This window comes from Canis aureus, chromosome 15 (assembly GCF_053574225.1).
Source record: "Canis aureus isolate CA01 chromosome 15, VMU_Caureus_v.1.0, whole genome shotgun sequence".
Lineage (NCBI taxonomy): Eukaryota > Metazoa > Chordata > Mammalia > Carnivora > Canidae > Canis > Canis aureus.
This window is the reverse complement of record NC_135625.1, coordinates 28,845,804-28,862,238: the sequence shown is the minus strand read 5'-3', so window position 1 is coordinate 28,862,238 and position 16,435 is coordinate 28,845,804.

The window sequence follows — 16,435 nt, the reverse complement described above, 5'->3', positions numbered from 1 at the left end:
ATCTCATGGATGAGCAAAGAAAGTGATTTTTTGAGATGAAATCTATTCCTGGTGAAGAGGTAGTGAAGATTATTGTAATGACAAAAAAGGGTTTAGAATATTCCATAAACTTAGTTGATAAAGTGGCAGCAGGGTTTGTGAGAACTGACTTCAATTTTGAAAGAAGTTTTACGGTGGGTAAAACACTATCAAATAGCACTACACACTACAGAGAAATCATTTGTAAAAGAAGAGTCAACTGATGCAAAAAACTTCACTGTCGTCTTGTTTTAAGAAATTGCCACTGCCACCCTAGTCTTCAGTAACCACGATCATGATCAATCAGCAGCCATCAACATAAGGCAAGATCCTTCACTAGCAAAAAGATTATATAACTCACTGTAAATCAGATGATATTTAGCATATTTTAGCAATAAAGTATTTTTAATTAAGGTATGCAAATTGTTCCTTTATACATAATTTTAATACAGACTTAATAGACTACAGTATAGTATAAACATAACTTTTATATGCACTGGGAAACCGAAAAACATATATGACTCACTTTATCAAAATATTTGCTTTATTGTGGTGGTCTGAAATGGAACTTGCCATATCTCTGAGGGATGCCTATATATGTTATATAAAATATATAACTTAAGTGTAAGTTGTATTTATTGAGCCAATCCTACTCTAAATAAAATGTGGAATGGTAAATGCAAATATCCACAATTCTTTTGGCTTTTCCCCAATTTGTTTTAATTTTAAAGCTGTAACTTTAAATTATTTTAATGCAGTTAAATATTTTAATTTTGCGAAGAGTATTATGCTCCATGTAATAAAAGTCTTTGTATGTATTAAATCAGAATTTTAAATGAATTAGAAGTACTAATAGTACTGGATGTACAAGAGAAAATTCTTTCATGATATAAAGAATTACCTGTTTGCTTAATGTCATTTTTATTAAGGTTAATAGTTCACATTTCCTTGAAACTAGCTTCAATCTTTAGTCCTGAATGGGATTCCTATCTCAAGGGGAGATGTACAACATATCAACTGCTGTGTAATATGTGATAACTGATGACTGCATGCCATGAGAATTTTGCCTGAGGATTTTGGTGGAGATTTTATAATTCTAAAACTGGTTATTATTATAAAGTAGAAAATATATTATATGAGGAAGATCAAAGGAACTCTAGGGACTACCACCATCAAAGAGAAGATTAAGGAAGGGCATAAGAAAAGGAAGCAGATGGATGTAGGAGGAGAGCAGGAGAAAGCAGAAGTCTGGCTATGCCTGACTGGCAAGTAGGAGACTTGGCTATGCCTGACTGGCAAGTAGGAGACTTTCCCTTGTATAGCTCCTCTGTGAAAAGGCACAAATGCTGTGACTACTTATATCATGCATTGTCTTTCATCTCACATTAAAGCAAAGTTCTTCAGAATATTCTATTTCTACTAATTCTACTTAGACATGAAGGTGAGATTACTGTGTCTTAGAAAAAAAAGAGAACTTAAGTCTCTAAAATAAAACCAACACAAGTTACAAAGAAAATGGTCTTTTGAGCAATAAGATTTTTTTTGTAAAGCAATAGAAATTCTGTACATATACCAAATGCCACTAATGATTTTGTAAAGTAAATGGCATAACAAAAGGGTGAGAGAAAAGGCTGTCTAGAAGACATACAAAAATGTTGTTTAATGAAAGCTATTTTCATCACCTTAAGAAAGTCAATGGTGTTTTCTTAAAGATGAGCTTAACATTATTACTTTATATACCTTCCTCATCACAACATATTTTAGAGTATCCAAAGTGCAAAAAAGACAAGGGTAGAGTTTTCTTTAAATTTTTTTTCTTAAATCTTACAGACCTGTTTTGTTCCCATTTTTTAAAAAATATTTAAATTCCATTTATTTGACATATAGTGCATTATCAGTTTCAGGAGTAGAATTTAGAGATTCATCTCTTGTATATAATATTCAATGATCATTCCATCAAGTGCCCCACTTAATGCCCATCACCCAGTTACCCTATCCTCCTACCCACCTCCTCTCCAGCAATCCTGTTTGCTTTCTATAGTTAAGAGTCTCTTATGGTTTGTCGCCCTCTCTGTTTCCATCTTATTTTATTTTTCCTTCCCTTTCCTTGTGTTCATCAGTTTTGTTTCTTAAATTCCACATGAGTCAAATCATATGATATTTATCTTTCTCTTACTGACTTATTTCATTTAGCATGATACACTCTAGTTCCATCCATCATTGGAAATGGCAGGATTTCATTCATTTTGATGGTTGAGTAATATTCCACTGTATATGTATGTTACATCTTCTTTAGCCATTCATCTTTCAATGGATGGGCCCTTTCCATATTTGACTATATCGTGGACATTGCTTCTATAAACAGTGTGGTGCAGGTGCCCCTTTGGATCACCACATTTGTATCTTTGGGATAAATACCTAGTAGTGCAATTGCTGAGTCATAAGATAGCTCTATTTTCAACTTTTTGAGGAACTTCCATACTGTTTTCCAGAGTGGCTGTACCAGCTTGCATTCCCACCAACAGTGTAAGAAGGTTCCCTTTTCTCTCCATCCTTGCCAACATCTGCTGTTTCCTAGGTTATTCATTTTAGCCATTCTGACTGCTGTAAATTGGTATCTCATTGTGGTTTTGATTTGTATTTCTCTGATGCCTAGTGATGTTGAACATTTTTTCATGTGTCTGCTGGCTATTTGTATGTCTTCTTTAGAGAAATGTCTGTTCATGTCTTCTGCCAGTTTCTTGACTGGATTTTTAAATTTTTGGGGTTGGTGTTTTATAAAATTACAAAACATTTAAGTAGCCATTGCAGTGCAGTAGTAGTACTAGCAAAGAAGTGTGACAATGTACTTACTCTAAGAGATTAACCAAACTCTTATAGAATTGAAACTTTTACAACTTTTGCCTAAAATGTTAACTGTTGATCCATTTTCAAGTATTAAAAATATTCTGAAATATCTTGGTTCCCTAGGCATTTTGAGAATTCTGTAAATAAAAGAGAAAATATCACTAAATAATATTGTCATTCTAAAGGAATCTACCTAACACATGTACGCTTGCAGAAAAACTTATTTTCTCAGATCAGCAAAATAGATTTACTAAAAGGGAGAGAGATGATCATGATTTCTTGAGAGAAAACATCACCACACTGAGCTGTCACTCTGGTTTAGAGTCCTATTATATAATCTCAGCATCCTACTTCTCAATACTTTCTTTGCAATTCTTTTGGTTTTCAAGGTTCAATACACTCACTCCTCCTGGCTACTTAATAAAATAATTAGAACCTTCCTCATCTTGGTTTTGCCATTCCACTTCATACTATATTTCATGTCTACAAAGCATTTTTTAGAATCAAATAACTTATAATATCCAGCATTTTTAGGTAAGACCAAAGAAGTCTTCAGCCTTTTTGGATCAAGACAGCTATCAGCATTCACATTAAGGTAAATGCATTTACTTGTATTTGTGTGTAATTCAGGGAAGGGCTTTTCAAAGTTGGACTTTGTACTTTCTTTACAAAGAAACATACTTTGAAAATCTTGATAATGTGAATAAAATGTCCATCATAATTTTATGAGGTTAAATGAAAGATGCATGGGCAAATAGACATTGTGAGTTTTTCCATACTTGTCTCCAAAGGTGTGGAAAATCTGGTCTTCAGAAGGGGTTATTTTTTTTTTGGGGGGGGGGGTTATTTTGTTAAGTAAATTTAATAACATAACATTAAAAACTAGAATACAATGAATTAATCCAGAATGACCTAAACATGGTTCATCACTAATAATCTAGCCCCAGGGAATTCTAGTGAAGTCCACTGAGTTGGATGGAATATGAGAGAAATTAACTAGAATAGCAGAGACCATTTGCTATTATTTCATTGCCTCACAGAAGGGAATAGCCACAAGAGAAACACAATAATATAATAGACATGTGACATAAGTAATAGAATATTAAATAGTGATAGATGCTATGAAGATAATAGGTATGGAGATATAATGGGAGAGACTCCTTTGAAAGTGGTAGAAAGAGAGGGGGTAAAAAGAGAATGCCTCAAAAAGGAAGTGACCCGACATAAAACTTAAATGATGATCTTCTAGGAAGAGAGTTAAAAAGATCTTGGAGTATCTTAAGGCCTAATTACAGTGGGCTGAAAAGAAAACTGAAAACAGAGAAGTGAAGTAAGTACAAGCTATTTTTCAAGGGTAAAGAAAAGCAAAGAGATGGGACTTTTGATGAGAGTCTGGAGTTTGCTGTTGGAGTATTAATCAGAGGTCAGTGCAAGTTTACATCCAGGATAAGAGCTAGAGAATGGGAAAGAAATGAGGACACTTAATATGGGGTGAGTAATTGAGGTGATGAAGCTGGGATCCAGAGATGAGCTGTGCATTCTCAAGAGGTGGCAGTCATCAAACTAGTAACAATGACAAAAGATAAGCCAAGCAGCTGCTCTCTACAAAGTGGGGATGACATAGACAGGTTATAATTATCACAATCCAACAAGACCAGCTTTTGGTCTTATTACACTAGTATTCTGACTCACATCAGCATATGCAAAACTGAAAGCAGCTGTGCTGTGGTTCAAGTCTGCAGGTAGTTGGCATGGAGACATGTGGCACCAAGATTCACTATCTTCTTTCATAGAACACTTCTTCAGAAGCTCCATGACCACAAACCTCCTCCATCTGGATTTCAATGTGTGGGACCTAGAATGTATGCATGAAAGAGCCATCTTCCCCTTCCTGAGCCCAATAGCCTTTGCCCTCTCTCAGTAAGGTTTTATTATTTATTTTCTAAAATTAGGAGTGGAAATAGGAGGGCATCTGTGAATATAACTAGACATGGCATCTTTCTAGATAGACAGGAAAGGCTAAAGAAAATTTGACCTCTCCTAATATTTATGAGAACAGAGGAAGAAAAGATGTTAAAGGAGAGTACAATGCATAAGGTAATTGTTCTAAATTGTAGTTGTTTAAAAAATAAAAGCTACTAGTGTAACACCCCATTTTATGTCTGGTAAGAGAGAAATACTGTCTGAAAGAATGACCAACTGACGCAACTATATCTTCATCGTCATACAAGGGAGGGAGTTTGAACAACTTAAAAATGGGAGTAAGAACTGAGAAAGAGGAGGTGAATTGTTGGACATAGCTTTTTAAAATCTGAGTTTTACCAAATATAAAAAAAGGCCTCTCAAACTTTGCACAAATGCTTGAGTACATTTGAAAGTTAGTTCAAGTCCCGGTATTGAGCACTTCCTATCTCCAGTTTATATTTTGCCACTGAATTGTCGATTTGCTGATACAGCCATAAATTAGAGAACCCCACTTTATATTGGAAGTGATATATCTGATACAACTGTGTTTTGAATATCATATTTTACAACTTTATAATACTACTCACATGAACACTGGATATAATGTAGAGATGTAAGCACAAAAACTGGAAGGGAGTAGCAAAGTATTTACTTATTTCCCTTGCTAACTTGATTCCTTAACAAAATATAAATTGAGCATCTAATTTCTGCTCAGACCTATCTCCTGTGTCCCCTGTTATGTGAAATATAAATATAAAACATACACCTCCAAAATTTTTTAAAAAATATATGTCTACAAGAAACTAAGCTAGATAATTTGGGAAATTGCTTTTAATTTCTGATTCTGGACCTAGTATGTGGTATACGCAAGTACCAGTATGCAACAGCCTTGTAACCATAAAAATTGAATCTTGGTTCCAAAATGTCTTAACCTGCTCAATGGGAGTAGCTTATTTCTAGGAGAAGTGGTAAATCATGTTGATGTCACTTTTCTTTAAGTGTTGATCATGTTCGATTTAACATTATAGTTGTTATTCATTCAGACAAGGAATGGAGCACAATCAACTAAATGCAGTCCCAGATTTATGTGCCAAATTGCAATCCCAGCCTGGCCATTCTATTCTGTGAGTTCTAGGCTAAGTCATTTAGCCTTTCTCTGCCCCAGTTTCCTGAGCTCTCAAATGAATATTACATTGACTTATATAAGAGCAATATAGGAGCAGGAAAGTAGGATGTTAAAGTGCCCTTTTCATTTTAAATGGTGAAAATACTCATTTTAAAACTTTAACTTTGTTTCCTACCTCTTAGCTAGTGGTCACCTACTCAAGGGCTATATGAGTATTTATATTAGAATTAATTTTAAAAGACATCATTGAAATCTTATTTTAAAAACAAAATGTTTGAAGTGTTCAAATCATATGGTGTGAACTTTACAAAGCAGAAAAGCATTTTATTTTCTGTTCCCAGAAAATGAGTCTCTAAACAGTTACTAATGTTGAGAGAGACTGAAAACAATACAGTAAAGTCCACTTACCATGGCATTTTATACTTCTTTCTAACTATAACACTTAATTCTCAAAGGCATATTCCAACATGGTGGTAGTTAAAATTTGCTATTTTAGAAAAATATCTATTTGGAATGGATTTTTTTTCCAGTTGGTTTATAGAAAAGGTTGTAGTCAGTTTTTATAGCCTGGAAAAGAAGCAGCCCAGCAACTGAATTTCAAGAATGATGAAAGATATCTGAGTCAAATGGGCTGCCTCTTGAGATAGGAAATAGAAGAAGATTTTAGCCAAACCTGACAGAAAAAAAGAAACTTGAATAGTCATTAAAAGAGAAACACATTCCCAAATGAGTAAAAGTTCTATAAAACTGTGGACATTTAAACAGAGATTTTTCAGTCACCCAATAGTCATTCTTAGCTTCTTTTACATACTTTATGCATCCTAAAATTATGCACTTTTACATAGGAAATACATCTTCAGTACTTAATTGGATGAAAAGTCAATCAGTTTGGGGCATTTATTTAAGCATAGACTCAGATTTAAGTTCCTAACGTCAAAGGAACTCAATTCTTAGAGCCCTTCATGTGATATTAATAACAATAACAATAATAAAACCTGTCAATTAAAGCAACTGTGAAATAGGCTAAGAAGCCTTTTGCCTACTCAGAGATATATCAACACGAAGAGATAAAACAACATAGACAGTCATGAGCACCACTGACACTAAGATTGCAAGCATGAGGGGCCGTTGGCAAGCACTGCAACACATACACAGCAGGAGCAAAAGGAAAATCTTTAAGGACAAACAAATTTGCCAGAAACACAGCTGGAGAGTTTAACTGGGCAAGTGGAAAGCCCACACTATTTAAATCAATAAGGATCTACAGGAAAACATGTTTAAAGAAAAGTAAGATAAAAAAAAATATATAAAAAAAAGAAAAAATAAAAAAAATAAAAAAAAGAAAAGTAAGAATCAAAGAAAGACTAAGAGTTATTGGCTTGTATTTTAACAGCAAATAGAAAAAGTTAATGAGAACAAGGGAGATACAGTATAGTTTCATGGTCTTGATAATTGATTGGAAAGCACCACTCTTTATGAAAAATCTTGGAAACAAATTTCAAAATACTCTATTGAAAGTCTTTATTATTCCATTTTGACAACTCTAGTTACATTTTATCAGATTAAAGGATATAGAGTATACTCAAATTTGTTTTGGTGTAAAATTTTCAATTTTTTTTTTAAAGAGTTTGGTAGTTTCTTTCTTTCTTTCTTTCTTTCTTTCTTTCTTTCTTTCTTTCTTTCTTTCTTTCTTTCTTTCTTTCTCTCATCATCACAGAGAGAGAGGCAGAGACACAGGCAGAGGGAGAAGCAGGCTCCATGCACCGGGAGCCCGACGTGGGATTCCATCCCGGGTCTCCAGGATCGCGCCCTGGGCCAAAGGCAGGCACCAAACCGCTGCGCCACCCAGGGATCCCCAAATTTTCAAATTTGTAATGAACTCTTCAGAAAGGTGTTCTGCTTGGAGTTTTCTCACTTTGGGAGGTAAGGAAAAGAAGAGATTCACTAAAACTATGTTTTATTTTAGAGTATTCTGCTTTAAATAAACCAAATATAGATGACCTAAAGATCAATATAATCTAACCAAAACAAGTTTGTTTTTTATTTCTAGCACAACTAAATGTTGATTACCTAAACAAAGACAAAGCAGTTGAGCCAAAAATTAGATTGTTTAGGTTTTAAAAAGGAACATAAAAGGTAAGGCCAATTTATGATATAAGAAGTTGGAGGGAGAGAGGAATGAAGACTAGTTCAACATCTGATGACATGAAGGAGGGACACAAAGAGAAGTCTGAAAAGTCATCAAGTGTTGCCAGTATAAGGTGCTGGAGAGTTGCCCTACTGAGGCCTGCCCCTGATCTTAGGCCTCTCTGCCTGCTGAGTCTTAGGAGGGGCCATATAGGAGAATAGGCCAGAAAAAGAGATGAATGCTTCACCCATCATTACTCACACTAACCTTGGAATGGGCACATGTATATCATGAATAAGTATTAACCTGCCTTTCCACCATAGGTGGAAAATGGGAAAAGAGAACTGGTAATTTTGCTTTACATATTACAAATCAGCCTTTTTCCAGTACTAGTGTTAAGAAACTGAGTATGAATATTGACTAGCTGTTGTTACTTGAGGAATCTTGTAGATATATTATATATATCTTGATTATATATATAATATTTTTTGTGTTTTTATATAAAATTTTTTATATTTATATATTTTATGTATATAATAATTATATATATAATCACTCTCTTTTCTGTTGTTTTGTGGTTGTTTCTTGTCTTAGCTTATGAAATACGAGAATATGCCACCCCAAAATGGGCCACTTTGACATATTATTTTTAACTGTAGACACTTGAAAATGGCAAACGCAGGGAGAGTTCTCTGAACAACCTGTATCTGTCTAAAGAGACATTCTCCAAAAGAAACTTCTTTGTCATGTGTGCCATCCCCAGGAGTTTTATGAACCAGAGAAGATTGACTGTTGTCACAGGAGAGAATAGAAATCAACAGCACAGCCAGACACACTTTGTCATAAACTATCACCTCCTATCTATTCTTCTAAGGGTTCATTCATCTTTCCTAAAAATAATTTCCTCTCTTCTGAGAGGCCTGTATTCCACTCCACTTAAGATGGTATTTAAGACTGAATTCTAAGCCACTTTGCTGGGTTACTCATTTTTTCCTGAGTATTTCCCACATAATGTATGAGGTATACATGTTAATAAACTTCTGTGCTTTTTTTCCTGTTAATATTTTTTTTTTTTTACAGGATCCTTAGTCAAGAACTCGTAGGTAGAGGGAAAAATATTCTCCTTAACACTCACAATAAGATTATAAAGTCCTTTGCTTAATTTTTTTTTATATCACCATAGCATCAAATATAGTTAGGGATACTATAAATGACACAAAAAGATTAGTAGGCATTTTTATTGAATACCTACTCCATGCTAGGCATTTTCCTGGTGGTTTTACTGTTTATTCAGCTAAAACTGAACTGATTTTTTACCTTAACTCAGAAGGGGGGAGCAATTTGGGGGTCATAATGGTACCTTTTAGTATATTACTGTTACATCCATGAGTTTTATTAAAAAATTCAATAAATATCAGTTAACTCTATGGTTGGATGAATATATGTAGAAAGTATGAAATTCAGACAACTGGAAACGTACTTAGGGAATGCAGTGAGAGTGAGTGGAATTATATTTAATTCAAAGTAATATTATACGATCCTTAATATGTATTTTTTTTCCCACTTGTGAATTGGAAGAGCTGTAGCTGTTTCATCTCCTTTATTGGACTCAATGACATCTTTTGACTGGTGGTGGGGGCTTTCTGAAACAACAGTCCTCAAGAACAGATCTCTAGTTCTAATGCCATCACTGTGCCTCCTATTCTATTGATAGTGGCACAATATTTTATGTCCTTATAGTTAAAAAAATAATAAAAATCTTATTGATACTTAAATCCTATGTCTCTTTTGGGGGACATGTAGTTCCACCATTATAGCTTATGTTTTTTACATATATCTGTATCAGTTCTCATGGTCAGCATTTATCATGTCATGACAAGATTATTTTAAAGGTTTCCAGCTTCTGCCTTAAATCTTGCGTCTACTGATTAATTTCAAGGAACGTGTTCCCATAGCGTAATTATTGTATTTATTTATATATCAAACAAAAGTTATTTTAACACTTTCTACATACAAGGCATCTTTCTAGAAGCTATCCATGCTTCAGGGAAGACAAACAAAAATCCCTGCCTTCATGGGATTTACTTTCTGAAACTGGACACAAAGAACAAGCAAAAATAAATGAAACAGTAAGTAAGAAGCTAAACAATGCAAGGAAGGAGGATAATAAAAATGTGTGTTTTCATTTGGACAGGGTGGCCTGTTAAAGCCTCACTGGAAACACAAGTTTTGAGTAATGTCCTGAAGGACACGATGGGGGAAGTTATGCATCCATGAGGCAACAGGCAACAGAGAGAGAGGAAAGAACTTGACCATCATATTCTGGGTCTAGCAGAGAGGCAGGACCACAGAGATCTAATGAAGTGAATTCAAAGAAATAGGAGAGGCAGTGTTCCACAGAGCAGTGGAAAGTGTGTTTTCTACCCAAAACAATGTGTTTTTCCAACCAAGCATTCTGTAAGAATGTCATATAAAATAGAAGAGTGCCCCTCCCTCTTATTTCCCTCTCCCTGATTCATCTGGGAGATGAATCTCTCCACTTAGTAGTAAATTAAATACTTATCTGTTAATTTCCTGTTAGAAATTCCACTAGAAAAGAAGCTATATAAGGGCAGGGATTTTGATCTATTTATTGTTACAACTTCCTGAAGTAGAAAAATAGGTGTGTAAAATGATTTTTGAATAAACAAATAATTTGTAGCCACCATTTGTCCAATAATACTGTCAGGCAGGCAGCAGGTTTTCAAAAATATATATTTTTTAAGATTTTATTTGTTTGTTTATTTATATTTATTTATTATTTATTTATTTATTCATGACAGACAGACAGAGAAAGAGGCAGAGACACAGGCAGAGGGAGAGGAAGAGAAGCAGGCTACATGCAAGGAGCCTGACGTGGGACTCGATCCCGGGTCTCCAGGATCACACCCCAGGCTGCAGGTGGTGCCAAACTGCTGGGCACTGGGGCTGCCCTCAAAAATATCTTAATAAATGAGTTTGTTCTTTCTTTATTTCTGAGGTGTATGTTCTTCAATAAGATCAGAGAATGACATTCATGAAGTTTTAAATTTTAACGGTGTTCTGACCATATGCTATTTGTCACTCTATACAGGTATTTGAGTCACTTCCTTATCTAAAAATTGGCAATAAACTGACCTACCTTTGAAATATATGGAAAAATTAAACAATGCAATGTGCAGTAACTACCAAAAATATAAATACATATTGATTCTTAGAGCTTTTCTTTCTTTATCCCACCATATGCCTGTGAATATATTTTCGATGAAAAAAATTACATACTTTTAGAATTGATGAAGAAAATTGATAGTTTTGCTTTTACTGATTTTTTAAATTAATTCAGTAATGTGCTGGAAAATGGACAGCTACATAATTTGGAAACATAGCTAAATACTCAATTGTTTGTTGATAATAAATGAAATAATAGTAATTTTTATGTCTAAGAGCTATCTTCTTAAACCTACTTATGTGTCTTAGCTGTTTTCATGAGCTTTTAAAAGTTGGGTTTATGTATACAATGGAATATTACTCGGCCATTAGAAACGACAAGTACCCACCATTTGCTTCAACGTGGATGGAACTGGAGGGTATTATGCTGAGTGAAGTAAGTCAATCGGAGAAGGACAAACAGTGTATGTTCTCATTCATTTGGGGAATATAAATAATAGTGAAAGGGAATATAAGGGAAGGGAGAAGAAATGTGTGGGAAATATCAGAAAGGGAGACAGAACATAAAGACTCTTAACTCTGGGAAACGAACTAGGGGTGGTGGAAGGGGAGGAGGGCGGGGGATGGGGGTGAGTGGGTGACGGGCACTGAGGGGGGCACTTGGCGGGATGAGCACTGGGTGTTATTCTGTATGTTGGCAAATTGAACACCAATAAAAAATTAATTTATTAAAAAAATAATAAAACAATAAAAGTTGGTTTTTTTCTTCATTTTTACTTAGTGATTTGGAACTGAAAAAAAATCCCAATTGGTTAATATATTTGATATGAGTAGAAGTGAAAAGAAGTCATCGGAGTATGGTTCCCTATGCAGAAACAAAATAATTTTACAAAGATTAAAGGAAAGAAATGAAATGTTTCCCTCACATAGTGAGACTGATCCTTATTTTCACAGGTAGAAAAGAAAGTGGTCTAAAAGATTATTTATTGTATTAATTTTGCTATATCCAAACACAGAAATCATAGTTTCCAATGAAGGATTACAAAAAAAAAAAAAAATGCTACATCAAAATATGCCACTTTGATATCTTGACACATCGAGTTTAGGCAGTTGAAATTCAGCAAATGAAGGAGGAGGCTTTCTCTGAACTCCCTTTATTTGCCAAAAGACAACCTCCAAAAGAAACTCCCTTGTCCTAAATCCTCTCCGTGGGAGTGTCGTCTACCAGGAAGGGCCGACACCTCTAACATCTAAGGAGGACAGAAGTTGATACCACACCCAGATACATGTTGATACCATACCCATAAACTATTACACTTCACTGTTACACCTCCCATTTGTTCTTCTAAGGGCTCATCCATCTTTCCTAAAAATAATTTCCTCTCCCCTAAGAGGCCTTCATTCCGCTCCCTTTTTCCTATTAAATTGGCATTTAAGTCTGCATTCTAAGCCATCAGTTTGAGTTACTCACTTTTCCCTGGTTATCTCCTATGTATAAGTGAATAGTACATGTTAATAAACTTCTTCCTGTTGAGTTTTGTTGTTCTTAAACTGTCCTTTATTACAGGGGCCTCAGCCAAGGACTCAAAAGGTAGATGGAAAATTATTTTTTCCTCTCCTATATTTATGAATACCTGTCCATGGGGCAGGAAACCAAGTGGCTGCACAGAGCTCACTGTTACGTTCCTATCCTTGTGTATCCTCTGTGTAACAACCAAAGTATTTTCTCCAAAGTTTGCAGACTTGATTACAGGTTCCCAATGTGTAAACTGTTTACTGATTGCATTTTATAAAATTGTTTTCTTAAAATTGCATATTCTCCAGAGATCTGGAGAGCTATATTCCTGACCACGATACATAATTCAGACCTCAACCTGATGATCTGAAAAGGCCTGGCTATATTATAAATTGGTGGCCTTTTCAAATTGCATTTAAGTGGTTTAAAAACACCTATTTTACAATCAAGAAACAGTGTAGGGGCGCCTGGTTAAGCGGCTGCCTTCAGCTGAGGTCATGATTGCAGAGACCTGGGATGGAGCCCCACATCGGGCCTCCTGCTCGGCAGAGACCCTGCTTCTCCTCATCCCACTCCCCCTACCTATTCTCTCTCTCTCTCTCTCTTGCTGTCAAATGAATAAATAAATAAAATCTTAGGGATGCCTGGGTGACTCAGCTGTTGAGCATCTGCCTTTGGCCCAGAGCATGATCCTGGACTCCCGGGATCGAGTCCCACATCGGGCTCCCTGCAATGGAGCCTGCTTCTCCCTCTGCCTGTGTCTCTGCCTCTCTCTCACTGTGTCTCTCATGAATAAATGAATAATAAAAAAATAATAAAGTGAATAAATAAATAAAATCTTAAAAAAAAAGAAAGAAACAGTACAGATTGGGAGTTTAACTAGATGGAATATAAAACAAAATTGTTTAAAAGCATGTACATTCCTAATTCTTAGAATAACTGAATATATTAATAGCCAATGTGATATTTGATATTTTCCTTGTTTATTCACTTACTTATTTAATTACTGTACTAGAAAAGGTAGGTTAGAATGGATAAGAAAAGAAGTAATAATATAAATCACCTAATTATTTAAAGCACCTTAAAATTTTTATTTGAATGAGTGAAATTCTGCATATCAAAATCCATTTGAAAAGTTATACAGATTTAATGATAAACTACAAAGTGCTTATTCACTAGATTACTTCCATGATACAGTACAAAGATGAAATGATTGCATGTTTTAGTGCCATTTGTAGACTTTTGCATTTTATTTATTTTTTTTTTTCAAGATTTGAACTCTTTTTTTTTTATTTATGATAGTCACAGAGAGAGAGAGAGAGAGAGAGAGGCAGAGACACAGGCAGAGGGAGAAGCAGGCTCCATGCACCGGGAGCCTGACGTGGGATTCGATCCTGGGTCTCCAGGATCGCGCCCTGGGCCAAAGGCAGGCGCCAAACCGCTGCGCCACCCAGGGATCCCAGACTTTTGCATTTTAACAGTACTTTGTGTTCCCTACCAGATGCATTTATGCCCAGTTTATGTTTGGTTATACTCTTAAACTAAAAGGCTAAGTGATCCTATTTAATCTGAAAATGAAACAAAATTAAGTAATTGGTTTTTATTCATATTTACAAAATTACTTCCTATAACAAAATGAAAAAATATTCTTTTTCGGTTAAAAAGAGAATTGTACATTTTAACACTATGATCCTTCAATCAAGGAGAAGAAAGGAAATTAATACTAACAGCAAAGGACAGCATAGAGATTATCATGTGCCAGACACAAGCTCCCAGTTAATTCATCTAATCCTAAATGCAAACCAGAGAAGAAAGCTGTTCTTATCTTTTTTTTTTTTACAAGATATGGAAAATGAGGCCCACAAAAGTTATGAAATTTCTCCAAGAGCTAATAGGGGCAAGAGTTGGTAAGGACAAGAAATATAAAGAAGCTTTTCTGATCCTTAAATTCATTTTCTCACCCATACCCTACACTGTCTATGAGCCAAGCCCTGAGTCAACCTTTTGCATGGGTTACCCTGTTTATTCATCAACACAACTAACACTATAAAAGTGAATCTTATGGGTCCCATTTTAATAATTAGTAATCTGAAGTACTAAAAAGTCAACATATTCAAATAAGTAAAACACTGATTTCTGGATTCAGGTTTATGGATTGATATGGCATTTTTGTTGATTTTTTTTCCTTAACTACATCACACTACTTCCCCAACAAATATAACAAATATCTACTGAATATAGCATGCAAAACATTTTATTTGTAATATCTATTACTACTTCCCCAACAAATATAACAAATATCTACTGAATATTACATGCAAAACATTTTATTTACAATATCTATTACATGCAAAACATTTTACATGCAAAACATTTTATTTTTTATTTATTTTTTAAAGATTCACTTCTGTATTTTAGAGAGGAAAAGTACATACATGAGCAGCAGGGAAGAGCAGAGGAGAGGGAGAGGAAGAGAACAGACTTCCCACGGAGTCTGGAGCAGGACTAGGGGCTCAGTCTCAGGACCCTGAGACTATCACCTGAGCCAAAGTCAAGAGTAGGACACTTAACCAACTGAGCCTCCCAGGCACCCTCAGAACATTTTAAATACCTTTAAATATACACTATACTGTCTTTAGTATCCATAAACCAATAAAAAATGAATATAATCCATGCTTCTCCTAATGTGAGATTTACTACTGGTGGTAAGGAAACTATCTTAAGTGGTAAGTGTAGTCACTTCAGATAGTAAAGAAGCATGGCATTATTTGATTCACATAAAGAGAAATCTATTCTTGTTTATATTTGCTTCCAAGCTTTCTACGCACATCACAAGAAAAGTCTTTTTTATGTTGGTAGGCACATTACTAGTTTCTAGCCACATTTCAAAAAAAAAAAAAAAAAGGCAATTAGAGAAGTTTTCAGCTAAACCGTGTCTCTCCAGTTGGGATGCAATCATTTTGTTTTTGTTGTTGTTGCTATTGTATTTACCTTTTCTGTTTACCTTATGGCAGGTGAAAATGGACATATCTTTCCTGTTGTCTTTTGGCAAGTGAGACTTGTCTCCAATTTACTGTACCAGTTTAATTTTTTTTAAAAAAAAATAGGTTTAAGTGGAAATAGTGAGTCTATTTAAAACATAATACTCAACACACAGCCTCGGTGTTTATGAATATGGGAAAGTCATGAAGCTTGTAGGAAGTGATTTATGTTTGAAAAACACCATAAGTAAGAAAAAGAAGAGTTTTTTTCACTAGGTTCCCGAGTGTATTCTCTTGAACTGTAAGAAATGAGCAGACACTGAATGCCTATAAGGAAATTTATATGGAGGAGACATGCATACACTGTAGGACAGAGGAGGGAGATGCTTAGTTCTTGAAGCTCCAGGGAGCTATTGGATCTTATAGCAGCAGCCCAAGAACTTTTGCTATGTTCCACGTGAGTAAGAGATGCTCCAGGAACTTGATGGAGGGAAAGTCATTCTCTAATAGGATATCAAGTACTTTGCAGAAGTATTTGATGAAGACTTTATATAACCTTTAAGATTTTAAGAAATGAAAAAATTGCCAGAATGGTGGATTTCGGGCAAAGAAAAAGCAGAGATCAAAAATGCAAAACTTGGGATCCCTGGTTGGCTCAGTGGTTTAGC